Source organism: Bombina bombina, chromosome 5 (genome assembly GCF_027579735.1).
Source record: "Bombina bombina isolate aBomBom1 chromosome 5, aBomBom1.pri, whole genome shotgun sequence".
NCBI classification, from domain to species: domain Eukaryota; kingdom Metazoa; phylum Chordata; class Amphibia; order Anura; family Bombinatoridae; genus Bombina; species Bombina bombina.
Window position 1 is genome coordinate 317,087,588 of NC_069503.1, and position 15,426 is coordinate 317,103,013.

A 15,426-nucleotide genomic window follows, 5' to 3' on the forward strand; every position below is an offset into this window, starting at 1 on the left:
AAAGATATTACCATATAAATGGGCTAGCCCTGCAGAAAGAGCAGACCTAGTTACGGTATCTCTTTGTATGCAGGAATTTTAGGTACAACGGTCCATCTGATATTTTATAAATATACTACATATTTGCTTAAAAATAGACATAATTATCATATGCAAATTATGTTTTCCTTTAGGTTTGGTAGAGATCTATTTTATATTATGTCAATTGAAGGTATTTTGATCTAAATGAGATTAAATGCTAGCATCCAATTGAGCCACATAATTTATTCAAGCAGCCTCATTGGGGAGTTGCATATCACTGTCCTCAACTATTGGACCATGATGAAAACATTTTTGCTTCGCTTTTTTAACTTAACAGCAAATTAGTCAAATTAATCTGTCATTTTCATTTGGACTGTTGTTTTGCCAGCATCATTGTACTACAAACTGGAATTTTAAAAACTCAACTAAATTTATATGTAATCCAAAAATGAACATACCTATAGATGAATAGCATTTTAGCTATAAAATACATTTTAACAGCACAATAATTACATTTATATATATATAAATTCTAACATAGTAATAATTGTTTTTACATTGATAGTGCAGATAGCACATGGAATATGTCATTCATTTATTTATACATTTGTCAGCATTAATTTGCAATAACAGACATCTTTTGTGTTAAAAAAACACAATGTTATTGTCATATCCTCTAAAACCAATATAAATTAGATAAAAGATTCTTTTGATTTATATATGAACCTTACTGGAAAAGTTGTTTTTGTGTTTTTTTTCTCTTTTGTTTTTAAATAGAAACAGCCTGTTTCTTGTGAAAAAAGGATAAGATTGTTTGTTTCATCATTTTCCCTGAAGAATTATTCTATATATTTTCACGTTGTATTTCTATATTCTATATAGCATTATACAAAATAAAACTCCACATTTTGGAGACAAAATACTGTTTGTTAAAATTTTCTCCAAAGGGAACTATTATTTTAAAATGCCTCAGGAGCATTTCAGTTCCTGTTATGGTAATCGTGATGTGCAGTGCATATATTCTCCCTGCTTGTCCATTCTAGAGAGAAGATTCTTGTTTTTGTTCATCAAGCCTTTTGTAACAATAACAAGCTTGGTTTTGCTCCCCTAGGAAGAAGAACGAGCTGTTGTTGATGGAATGTCCAGATTTGAAGGCTTTGTTGAGAATGCTGAGTGATGTAGCATGTTACTACAGATGGTATATCATCTAGCATATTCTGTGTAGCACCAGCTATTTGTTTTTTTTTACTTTCTCTGTGGTTAATAACATCTTGTGTGCATGGATGAAGCCTGAAGTTTAGAATATGATTGGAAATATATTGAGAATATATATGAAAATATATATTGAATTGGAATCTGAAGATATACTAGTAGGTCAATATAAAATATAATTGTAAAGGGACAGTATACTTTAAATCCCCCCCCCCCCTTTTAATGTGTTCCCAGTGGTCCATTTTACTTGTTGGAATCTATTAAGTTGTTTAGAGATAACACCTTTATCTTTATTTTGACATTTTAAATAGTTAAGATTGCATGTTGTATCCCCACCTATACTGAATATTTCAATATGTAAGTACTGGCTATAGAAAAGCTATGTAAACAAAGTTTTTAAAGAGGTTATACTACCTGTGGGGGTAGGAGAAAGAAATACTAACATTTTCATTTTCCATTTGTGTAGAGAGATAAGAAAGAGAACTGTGTGAGAATAGAGATAAGCTAATGTATACTCTCAATGCTGGTATAATAAGTAATCATAAACATATTAAGAGGAAACCACTTTTAAAGTCTGATGTCCCTTAAAGTGTAATAAAGTAATAGGGATTGTTGTGCTATATTTGCAATCCAAATTGCACTAATTTCAGAGTGGGATTTTTGTTTAAACAGTGAGTTAGTTGTCTGTAAAAAATAGATCAACTTGATTAAACAACCTTTAGGTTGAGCAATGTGTATAGTTGTGTTTTATCTTATTATTCTTTTACTAAATAAACTACATTGAAGGAATAATTAACACCAACTAAATTTGAATATATTTGTCCATCCTTTTAACCATTTGTAAATAAGTTAATGCAACATTGAAGTGTGTATCTTTGTGTTTGACTTGTATTGCAGGCAAGAGGACATCTTGCTGGGAGGTTGCCCACTTACACAAACTGAGTTGTGCAATAAGGGTGCTTTACTGTTTACTGATTTTGTTTGTTTACTGTATTTGATTGATAACTGGTTAATACAATTGATATTAAATAATTAATTAAAATAGTTTTGTATTGTTAGAAACAACCTTTTACTTATTTTATATTGCAAGTCCAACACTTCTCCTTTTTCTGTCATGAGGGGTTTCATTGTTATATGTGTACAGTCAATGGTCTACAGAAAATTTGGTATCCCAGTGATTTTTAATGTTTAGATAATGATTCCCTTTAGTCCATTCTGCAGGTGTTCATTTACATGTTATGTATATATTCTGAGTACCAGAACAGTGTTGTTTCAGAAATAATTATCACACTCACCTCATGATACGGTTAGACACCAGTTAAAATAAAAATGTAGTTCCCCTTTTTGAGGCTATAAATCTCTGAAAATAAATTATTTTTACTTTGTGTTGTTATACAAGAATGCATTTATTAGGCTATTAAGTACTTACAAACGTTCATCTATTTTTCTTGTACCTGGGTCTTAATGCACTAAAACATACATAATTAAATTCTTCTTACCTCATTTTATTTAGCATATTTTTAATGCATCTCAAACACTAGTAAAATCCTAATTTGCTAAAACAACAAGGTCAGTAATATCAGGTAAATGTGTATTTTTAGCCAAAAACCTATGATTGCTGTATTTTTTTAATTACTTTCTTAAGACTCTGGTGCCCCTCAGCTTCAAACCGTGATATTAAGGTAGTAAAGACTGTTTTGTGTATGTTTACAGCATATACAAATTAGTACCCATCTGCTGTTGTTCATATATATATATATATGGAGATACTGCGTCCAAAACTGTACTCAATACATTAAGAAATGTTAGAAAAGTGATTGGTAAAAGTACCATTTGGATCTCTCTTCTTTTTGTGCTGCTGATAGGGATGGGCAAATATCTGTTTTTTTTTATTCAAATGGTAGAGCAAATGTTCACCTTGACACTCGTTCAAATATTCAAATATTGTTTTCAAACCTGTCCTCGGGCCTTGCTAACAGGCCACATTCTCAGGATATCTGAACTGGAACACAGGTGAAATAATCAGCTGATTTGCGAACATGGTTATTAACTTGCTCTGGCCCATGGTAATCCTGAAAATTTGAATATTGAATGTATTAACCCTAACTTACAAAGCACTAAACAGTCTAACTCCCAACTATATTTCCTCTCTTATTGTGAAATATTCCCCATCCCGTCCTATTCGATCAACCTCTGACCTACGTCTCTCCACTCCTGTTATCTCTACGTCCCACTCCTGCCTAGAAGACTTTACACGTGCTGCTCCTGTCCTCTGGAACTCTCTACCCTGCTCCATGAGACTGTCTCCAACCTTGTATAGCTTCAGACGCTCCTTGAAAACCTACCTATTCAGAGAGGCGTACCATATCTCCTCCATCCCTCATCCGAACCAAACTAATAAATGAACTGCCTGACTCACTACTGCAACTACAACTGATGTAACAAGCTGCCCCAACCTTATGTCTCTGCACCCTAAACCTGTAGACTGTCAGCTCTCCAGAGCAGGGCCATCTTCCTCCTGTACCAGATTTGTTTAACTTTATGTTTTGTATTTTTATCAAAATGTTGTCATTGTATACCCCTATCATTGTACCCAGCGCTACGGAATTTGGTGGCGCTATACAAATAAATGATAATAATAATAATAATAATAACAATGGCATTTAAATGTTGATTCCCACACTTTTACTTTGATGTCTAAGAAAATGTGCATTTGAATGTGAAGATTTGAATGCTAATATTTCATACTGAATACATGAAATGTTATAATAAAGGTAAATTTGACGTTTGCAAAAAGTGAATATTGGATGTTCAGCAAACATACATTTATTTAGAAGAAAGAAATGTGACTGTTTATAACCAAATACATCAAATAAAGAATACTGGATGCTCCGGGGATAAAATTCAAGATTTATTTATTCGCAATTAAAACAATAAACATGGAGAAACAAGGTTGACACAAGTGCAGGCGCAGCACCAGCGAGTTTGTTTGCACAGGACAGTGCCGCTTCCCGCAAGTGTAAATGTGATAACGTTTTGTGCTTTTGCTGATTCAGACTTAAGGGGTTTTTGGGCACAGTCACCAAGTCGATATATCTTTTCTGCTAACAGTGACATTAAAGCCACAGTGGGATTATCACCCTGTTCTCCTTATCTAGTTTTGTTGATTGTGTTTATAACCAAACACAAAAAAATGCCTAGGCTGCTAATACCACTTACTTTTCAATATAGACTTCTATAGGTTTTTCCCTAACTTACGCAGTTTTCCAGAGTTTTAATCATATAAAATGAATAATTCTCATTTTTCTTTCCCTGCTGCGGCTCTCAGTACCGGTATGCATTTTAATCCATTTTATGTTTTTGAACCTCTGCATTAGGGATGGGTGAATGTTTCGCAACATTGGCAAAATGAAATTAATTTTAACACATTCGTTTGTTTATATTTTCTAATGTTTCTACAACATTCTAACATTCGTTTAATGTAATAGTATTTCTAATGCTTTCTTTAAATGTAATATTCTATTCAAATTTTATAATAATTTGATTCGAATTATGCAATATTCAAATTCGAAAAATTCTAATTTATATATTTGTAATATTATTTCTAATGCTTTCTTTAAATGTAATATTCAAATTATGTTAGATTCAAATTATGCTAGATTTGAATTTGAAAAATTCAAATTTATATATTTGTAATAGTATTTCTAATGCTTTCTTTAAATGTAATATTCAAATTATGCAATATTCTATATAGAAACATTAAACTAGATATATTTGCATCTATTATGTATCAATTTACTAAATTCCCTACCACATGAACTATTGAACTTCCGGATAGTATTTGTTCAATCAAATGTTACATTTGAAATTTTGAATGTGGGCATTTGATCCAATTATAAATATTCGAATTTGAAAGTGACACTTAAAAACTGTAAATAGCATTCAGATATAGAATTTTTTTAAATATTCGTTCTTAACATTCGATTATGTAAATCGAATATCTACAATAACATTCGTCATAACATTCAAATTCGAATATAAACACATTCGTCCATTCCTACTCTGCTGTAATAAACTTTAAAACCTACTCACTTGTCTAGGTGTACAGTACTGAAGCATCCTTTTTACAAAAAAAAGCAAAAGCTCTAATAAAAAAGGGGCACATTAATGTGTGTCAATTAAATGAGGTGTAAAGCCACTGGGGGGAAAAAACACAACTAATTTCTTCATACAGAAATCTGAAAGACCAAAATAGAGGAGAGCGATTGGAACTTGATCTGTACGTATCCACTGTGGAATTAATTTGGATCTTCTGAATATTTGGAAGATATTCCTTGTTCATAAAATAAATCATTTAAATGTGGTGCACTTTGATCTTGTTATATGTGTTTTGCTATTTCTTTTAAAGTTTTTAATTAATTATTTTTTAATCCCCAAACATGATAATTCTATCTTTGATATGGAAGAGCAGCAGTTAAATAAAAGCATTAGTAGGAAGTACGTATTAGCCAATGACCATTAACAGGAAGGACCTATCATCTAATGAGAGCAGTAACTATCCATCACCCAGTTTGTATTAGTAAGATATACACAACTGATACTACTGTATTAGTTTAATTTAAAAAATTTGCCAAAGAAGAAAAAAAAAAATCGAAAAAGAAGCACTGAAACCCAAAATATTACTTCCATGATTCAGATAGAGAATACAATTTCAAACAACTTTATAATTTACTTCTATTATCTAATTTGCTTCTTTCTCTTGTTATCCTTTGCTGAAATGTTTATCTAGGCAAGTTCATGTGCAGCAGAGAACCTAGGTTCTAGCTGTTGATTGGTGGCTGCATATATAAACTGATTGTCACTGGCTCACCCATGTGTTCAGTTAGAAACCAGTAGTGCATTGCTGCTCCTTTAACAAATGATACCAAGAGAATAAAACAGATTAGATAATAGAAGTAAATTAGAAAGTTGTTTAAAATTGTATTCTCTATCTGAACCATGAAAGAACATTTTTGGGTTTCATGTCCCTTTAAGTATCTGTTTAAAAGATTTTGGAGCACTGTGTTAGTTACTATAGAGGGATCTTTTTATTCGGTGGCAAAAATGTCAAAAATATACTTTCTTATTCAGATATAGCACTCAATTTTAAACCACTATCAAATTCACTTCCATCATTTAAATGCGCACAATATTTTATATGCACACTTTCTGAGGCACCGGCTCCTACTGAGCATGTGCAAGATTCATAGATTATACATATATACATTTTGTGATTGGCTTATGGCTGTCACATTATGTAGTGGGAGGGAAAATAGAACTAAGTTTGTCAGAAAGAAATCTACTACTCATTTTAAATGCAAACTAAGAACTTCTGCATTGTGTTTTTATTATGCATTTGCTAATTATGCTATTCTACTGTGTTTAGTGACCTTTTAACTCTATTCTCAGTAGTTTTTGTACAATTATTAAAACTGGTTGGGTCCGTGCATCCAAGTTCTGCAAAAATGATTCAAACTGTTAATTCTCCATCTAAAATTAGTGTTCACAAATAAAGAGAACCGTGCAGATCAAATAAATCATCTGAAGTGAATTTTGCCTTCTGGCTTTCTCAAAGGTGCACAGACCAAACCATAGTACTGTTGTATTAGTAATAAAGGTTATGTTTTATTTATTCTGGCACTCTTATATTTCTTCCTTTGCATATTATACTATTGTGTCAGGGTTACTCACCATTCCCTGTGTTTATTGGAGAGCAGGCCTGTGTCTGGCTTCTCTTGCAGTGATTCTAACACTATGTGTTCCTCCCACACTCCCTCTTTTGGGCAAACTTGTGAACATCATCATTCTGCAACTACTGGGAACTTCCTGTCTCTCAGTGACACTGTAACGCCAGTTTACTATATAACCATCACTCCATTCTGTCTCCCCCTTGCATGAGTTCATACCTACCAAGTGCACACCTGTATTTTGTACCCATTCTCTATGTGTAACCCTGGCTTTGGCTGACTGAATTTTGTGGTTCCTGACTCCAGCTATTGTTCCTGCTCTCTATGTTCCCTGACCCGGCTCGGCTGACTTCCTGCTTTGGCATCTGACCTATGGCTTGGTAACGACTACGTTCTGGATTTTCCTATTTAGTGCTATTTTCAATCAACTCTGTTTTATTTATTTTTTAACCTGCATTTTCCATTTCTCTCTGTTTTTTCTTTGTTCCCTGACATATTGGCACTGACCACCCCCACCTAATGTGGCAGTTTGTAATAGGTAATTGATAAATATAAAACTATGGTGGTCTAATTTTACTTAACTATCACTCATCTAATTTTTTGTCATTTTAAATGTAAAACAGCTTTTACTTCACTTTTTTTTCCACAGAAAAACTATTTTAACATATATAAAATAAGGCACTTTCATGTGAATGATAGACATTTCTTGAATATCATCCTCCATTTATATATAACTCTCTATAACATCATTTTAGTTTTTCCTTTTCTTTTTTAAACACTATATTGTGCTAAGGCTTCTTACCCTCCTACCCATCTAGATTGTAAGTTCCCAAGGGAACAGGGCCCTCAATTCCCCCTGTATTTGTCTGTAAAGTTTTGTCTTTTATTGTATTGTTTCTCTGTTGTAATTTTATCTTTGTACCCATGGGCAGCGCTGCGGAATCTGTTGGCACTATATAAATAAATAATAATAATAATAATAATACGCCTATTTAAATATTGGGATATAATAAAATAAGATTACATCATAGATCTGCTATAAATTATACATATATCAAAGCAAAAGCCAACACTCTGATTATTTTAAGTATGTTTATACTGCCCCCAAAATATAAAAAAAATAAAGGATTTTACATTTGGCAGGAAGAAGATAAAAAAGGAAAGCAGTTGTTTTAATTTTAATTAAGTAACATTATCTGAATATGAACCATTCATTTTTATTTTTTACTGTTCTTTTAAGAGCTATTTTCTCTTTATCAGATCACTCTGAAATATAAGAACGTCTTCTTTTCTTTCTGAATACAGCAAGATTTCCTTTCTTACTGGCGTTTTTATTTAATAATGGCTTTTTCTGCCTCTCAGCTTTGCTGTAAATCCAATGTCAAGGGAATCTGGTAAGCCAATAAGGAATACAAGAGCTCTAAATTGTGGTTAATGTTCCATTGACATTGTGTCAAACTCTGCTCTTCTGGTCAAGCTGTTAGAATTTGTGTGTACATTATTTCCAGTATTGAGCTTCTTATGGAAAATTCAAGATTACAGATATACATTTGCCAATTCATTTAGTGAAACCAATAGAATCAAATAAAAAAAAAACTATTTTGGCATATTTTAATCAAAAACTAATGAGATCGTATCATCAAAACTGTTAAATGCTCCCCAGGAGTGACCAGAAATATGTGACAATTACACATTATTATTCCTTAGCTGCTTTTTAAAATTGACATCATCTGCATCCTTTTCCATTAAAATCATTTAGTTGTAATAAAAAAATGTTCATATTAGACATCCTATTGTAATCAAACTGACATGAGGCCATCTTATGCATGTTACTTAAAAAGATGAACAAACGCCCAATAGTTGATGCATAAACATAAATTGTCTCAGTAACCTAGTTACATTTACTCTGGATAAAATAAAAACACACATTTATGATGAACTATATAATTGTTAAAAGAACTTTACATTACAGTTTGCATTTAGGGACTTATAAATAATCAAAACTTAACAACATGGCTATATAAATGAAATGGCATACACTGTGTAATGATTACAAACTAACCAAATAACATTTCATTAACATGTTTACTGCAGGTATAACATTTGTAAGCAGACAGCCTTACATCAGATTGCACTGCTGTAATTATAACATTATGTGTTGAACTTGTGAATGGAAACGTGTATTTTCTTTACATATTTTTGTATAATATACTATCACTATTAATTCTATTGAATACAGTAATTTAGATTGCTTTATAATCCATTTCATTTATTTATTTATTTATACATAAAATGGTGGAATCTATGTAACATTAATAACTATCCCTGCCCTCTATTCACACTTTTCAATATACAGGACAGGTTGTGAGAGCTTGTCATGCAGCATGATGCATAAAGAGCACAGCACAAGCAGGTATAGAGTCCTAACTCACTGCGCCTGGAGGGATATAGCTGCATCTCACTAATGAGGCCCCTGAAAGCCAAAACATATGACTACATATTTTTTTGGGGAGAATTGATTGGTATTTCAAAGCTATAGCTGCAGTTTTGCATGGGTCTAGGTTATTATATTATTTTTTTGTGAATAGCACAAGTGATCTAAAAGAGACTGCAGCCTAATTGGGCGACATTCCAGGGTAGAAGAAGCTTTAAACCCATCTTCAGTTTCAACTTTGTGTCTAGAACATTAAAACTTTATTGGGATTCCAATGTAGAATACAATGACCTAGTTTTAAATATTACTCATTCGTAAAACTATCTTGCTGAAGAAACTTACTGCAACATCGCCGCTTGAAAATAGCAAGATTCAGATATTTGTTATCTCCCCTTATCATAGTAGTCAATGGCATGATCATCTCTATTAAAATCGATCTCTCAACCGTTACAGGGGCAGTAAACCTAGAAAATAATGTTATATAATTCTGCACATAGTGCAGAATTATATAACATTATCTAAGCGCAAACTTTATGCAACATAATTTTGCAGCTGAAATTTGATAAAAATAAAAGAGGGTTTTTCAGACCGTCGCTCTATGCTGTACTGAGCGGGTCTGGTTTTCCCCCTGAGCACATCTGGGCAGCTGTCTAGTCACAACCCAGCCCGATCGCGCCATTACACTGAATGTAGCTCGCTCCTGCTCTGTCTGATAGCTACATTGAGTGTAATGGCGTTCGGGGTTCGGGTGTGACTAGACAGCTGCCCAGATTCGCTCAGGGGAAAAAACAGACTCGCTCAGTAGAGCATAGAGCGACGGTCTGAAAAACCCTCTTTTTTTAATCAAATTTCAGCTGCAAAATTATGTTGCATAAAGTTTGCGCTAAGATAATGTTATATAATTCTGCACTATGTGCAGAATTATATAACATTTATTTCTAGGTTTACTGCCCCTTTAACTTTTACTAACAATGATACCGTTATTACAAAAAAAAATTAAAAACATTACAAAACAAATAAAAAGAAAAAAATCCTCTATAAAACAGTCCACTCTAACATTGGCAAAAAAATTAAATACTTGAAAAACTAAAAACTAAATAAAATATAAAACAAGAGAAGTAAGCTTTGACATAGTGTGACACAAATGGCAATGCAAGGATTTTAACACTGATTTTGTGGAATTCAATAGATTTTAAAGATTTTCTTTGTTTCCAAATTATAATCCTGCAAAAAATGAAGTAGCTACATCTCAAATTTTAGATTTGTAATTCTGTACCAGGTTGTGTGGACACAATAATATTTCCAGTTACTTTAAAGAGAAAGTATGCAATAATATGTAGGAAATTGATAAATATTTTATAAATTTTGATTTTTTTATTCAGTGTATTCTAAAATCATTTAAAAACAAACAAAAAAAACCCCCCACAAATACAATTGAGAAATGTAGATATAGCAAATGTGCCATATTTATGAAAAGGAAACTTTATTTCTTTCGAACGTATGCTTTTTTTTTAACTTTATCTTCTGTCTTATTATAGTTTAAAGGCACATGAAAGCCAAAATTTTTCTTTTTCTTATTTTTCATGATTCAAATTGAGCATGTGACGTTAAACAACTTTCCAATTTATTTCTGTTATCCAATTTGCCTAATTTTCTTGGTATTCTTTTTGAAGTAGCAGCTATGCACTACTGGGAGTAATCTGTAGACATCTGGTGAACCAATGAAAATAGGCATTTTGTGCAGTCACCATTCAGCAGCTAGCTCCCAATAATGCATTGTTGCTCCTGAGCCTACCTAGATATGCTTTTCAGCTAAGGATACCAAGAAAATGAAGCATCAGATAATAGAAGCAAATTGAAAAGTTGTTTAAAAATCACATGTACTATTGGCAAAATCTTCCTCTTTCCATTTCAGGGTGTATTGCTCTGTTTAAGATGGTGCTTCTCCCCAAGATATTGTATATTTTACAAAATCTCCCCATTCTTTTAAAAAGTAATGATATTAAAAATTTTAATATCGCAATCCGTCAATTTATCTGGCAGAATAAAAGGCCCAGAATATCTATTCAAAAGTTATTGTTGCCGAAACACTTAGCAGGATTTGCCCTTCCCGATTTGTATATTTATAATCTGGTCTTTCTTGGGCGTATTGCTACAGATTGGATGATACATTTAGACTATTTTACAGATAATACCTTAGAAGCCAATATGATTTACCCATTTTCTCCTGTTTTCCTGATTCATGTACCTTCTAACCTAATTCCTAAACAGGTGAAACAATATAAATCAATCTTTATGGTAATTCAGGCTTGGAAAAGAATTGGGTCTCTGGTAAAGATAAATATGAATATACCTAGATATCAGACCTTTATGGTTAACCCGGAATTTCAAGAAGGTATTCAAACTTTAGTGCTCCATGACTGGCACAAGAAAAGCCTTTACTTAGTGTCACAATTTCTAAATCGAATAGCACAAAATATTAAATCATTTGAAGAATAAAAACATGAATTCAATCTGGGAAACCGTGATTTTTTGCATTTCTTCAGACTAGGCACTATGTATCTCAGTTAGTCAATAAATTCTCATGGAATTGGTCATGGGGCAAGCTTGATAATTGGCCAGTACGGGCCAAAACCGGTCACCTTTCTATTTCCACTTGGTATGTTTATCTTGTTTCTCGAACGGGAGAGTTGAATCTATCTAATATAGCTCAAAAATAGGCAAATCTTACCTCTGAAACCACTAATTATATTGAACACTTAACTTGAACCTTATCCTTGCTTCATTGTGCCACACTCTCTTAAACTTGGAGAGAGTCCCATCTAAAACCAATATATCAGACCTACTATACCCCGGAAAAAGGTTACAAGTGGCATAATACGAATTTCAATAAATGTTCAAAATGTAGCTTATTTCCCGCAAATTTAATTCATATGTTCTGGTCATGCCCTAAAATTTTGCAATTTTGGAAAAAAGTAGAATTTTGGCTAATTAATATTCTCAAAATCACTACCTTTGTACTCTCCTTGAAAGAAATAATCTTCTTTGTAGATAAGAATTCAATATCAAGCGAAAACAGAATAATAAACTTAGTAATATTAGCATCTATGAACCTCATTTTTAAGAGATGGAAGGTTAATTTTGCCCCCACTATTTCAGAAATCAAAAAATATCTTAAAAAGTAGTGTATTATTGAGCAGTTGGCTTCAGATATGAACTCCGACCAGGAGATAACTTCTTTTTTTTCTAAATGGTCAAAGTTTATAAAGATATTTCCTCCCAGGGAAATTGACAATTTGATTTTTCCTCTCATAAATACAGAAATAGTATTATTAGGTATCTGGTAAGGTAAATTTTCCCTTTTTTTCTCTCTTCCTCTCCCTTTCTTTGGGGGGTGATATCCCGCTCATATGGTGGACTCACCATATCCGGAAATAAATACATTTATCATGTAAGCATAAATTATGTTTTCTTTCCTAAGATATCCACAAAATCATCAATTACTAGTGGGAACCAATACCCAAGCTAGAGGACACAAGTGATTAGGGAGGGACAAGACAGGTAACCTAAACAGAAGGCACCACTGATTGAAGAACCTATATCCCAAAAGAAGCCTCAACCAAGACAATGAATCAAATTTGTAACGTTTTGGGAAATAAACCCCCCCAAAAAAACCTAACAGCTCAGGAAGTCCACACCCAGTTTACACTGAAATGTGAATAGTGGATAAACTAGAATGTGAGTGTCCTCCCACCGAACAATCCATGCCAATCATGGCAAAGGAACTTCAGGGTTCTCCCAGGTGGTTAGTGTAAACCACTGAGAAGAAATAGCAACTATAACCTGAAAAACCGGATAGGGCAACGGAGGCCAAGTCGTCAGAACATTTTAGATCACTCTCCACTCCAAGATGGTGATGTGGAGGGCAAGCTACTCCCAAGAACATAGTCACCAACCCAACAGGCTAGCAACTGTGACTATTACTCAGAAAGGTCTCCAGAAGAATGCGCCTCAAGACAGATGCTCCTGAGAAACCCAAAAGACTCTGGAGAATGCAGGTAACGATCCCGCTACCTCTCGCAAGCAAAGCGAGTGCTCTACCACTAATTCCCCTCTATGAATCACAGGGAAGAATCTCATGTTGGCAGATCTGATGATGTCCAATGAAGCAATCATCAGACCATTCCATACATCAGGCCCCTAAAAGGCCAAACCGTAGAGTGCCGAAAATGGAAAGAAGAAAAAATCCTCTATGTCCTGACCTCTGTCAAAAAATAACCTGAGAGAGAAGTAAACCAATCTGGTCCGTAAGAAATTACCTGTCAGGGTGACAGGAATCAGACTGAGACGAGAAGTGCAAAAATAATCACACCTTTTTTAATAGCAAAAAATAATAAAAAGTCCACAAGTCAAATAACAAGCCAGGAATCAAAACTAGAACTGGTAGTCAGACGAGCCGAGTCAGGAGCCAAAGCGAATAGTCAGACAAGCCGGAATCAGGAACAAGGAAAACAGCAGAGTCGGGAACAAGCCAGGGATCAGGAACCAGGAAGGACATTAGGCAGCCAGGTAATACACAGGAACTCTCACAAACAGGTCTCAGACAACGCAAAGGCAAAGCATACTGAACAGAGGCCCTTTAAATAATAAGTGATGACATCATAATTCTGAGACTGCATCCTGTCTCACATGGATGATGCACAGCAGTTTGGCCATAAAAGGAAGTGCAGGAATTGAGCAGCATCCCCCACAATGCACCATAGTCAGGAAGAGAGGTGAGTAAAATGGCTGCCAGCAGCACATGGCAAACACAACAGGAAAAAAAACCCTGACAGTACCCTCACCTCAACAACCCCTCCCCCGCGGGAGGACAAAAGGCTTATTGGGGAAACGGGCATGGAAGGCACGGAGGAGGGTGGGAGCATGAACATCAGAGGATGGAACCCAAGAACGCTCCTCCGGACCGTAGCCTCTCCAGTGAACCAAATACTGTACACGGCCCCTGGACATACGAGAGTCAATAATGCTGCTGACCTCATACTCCTCATGGTTGTCAAAAAAGATAGGACGGGGATGAGGCAAGACAGTATTAAACCAATTACAAACCAATGGTTTCATGAGGGAGACATGAAAAACATTGGAGATGCGCATAGCAGGAGGAAGGTCAAGAGCATAGGCCACAGGATTAACCCGTTGGAGTATTCGAAAAGGACCAACATAACGGGGAGTCAATTTATTGGAAGGCACACGAAGGTTCAAGTTGCGGGAGGACAGCCAAACTCTCTCACCAACCTGGTAGGAAGGTGCGGGCAGACACCTGTGACAAGCCTGGAACTTTTGGCGCTGCATAGAACGATGAAGGCAATCCTGAATCTGCACCCACGTGGAATGCAGTTGCCGGAGATGCTCCTCCAAAGCCGGAATACCCTGAGACATGAATGAATCGGGCAACAAGGATGGTTGAAACCCATAATTCGTCATGAACGGGGATATCTTGGAGGAAGCATTAATAGCACTATTACGAGCAAACTCTGCCCAAGGTAACAGTTCAGACCAATTATTGTGGTGATCTGAGACATAGCAACGGAGGAACTGTTCCAGAGCTTGATTAGACCGTTCCGCAGCCCCATTGGATTGAGGGTGATATGCCGAGGAGAAGGAAAAATTGATCCCCATTTGAGCACAAAAGGAACGCTAAAATCTGGAGACAAACTGGCTACCCCGGTCCGACACTATCTCCTTGGGTAACCCATGTAAATGGAAGACCTCCCGGGCAAAAATTGAAGCAAGCTCCTGAGCGGTAGGCACCTTCATCAATGGAATGCAATGTGACATTTTAGAAAAATGGTCAACCACCATAAGGATAACAGTATTGCCATTGGAAACAGGGAGCTCGACAATGAAGTCCATGGAAAGATGTGTCCAAGGATGCTCACCATTAGCAATAGGTTGAAGAAGACCCATAGGAAGACGTTGAGGAGTCTTATTCTGTGCACAAACTGAGCAGGAGGCAACATACGCAGCAACATCAGA

At 34.8% G+C, this 15,426-nt stretch overlaps 1 protein-coding gene across 1 annotated transcript in view; it reads right to left on the minus strand.

Annotated features, from left to right (window-relative positions):
- THSD7A (thrombospondin type 1 domain containing 7A) overlaps positions 1–15,426 on the minus strand; it is a 596,458-nt gene that overhangs the window by 443,600 nt on the left and 137,432 nt on the right. The gene's annotated exons all lie outside the window — the stretch shown is intronic.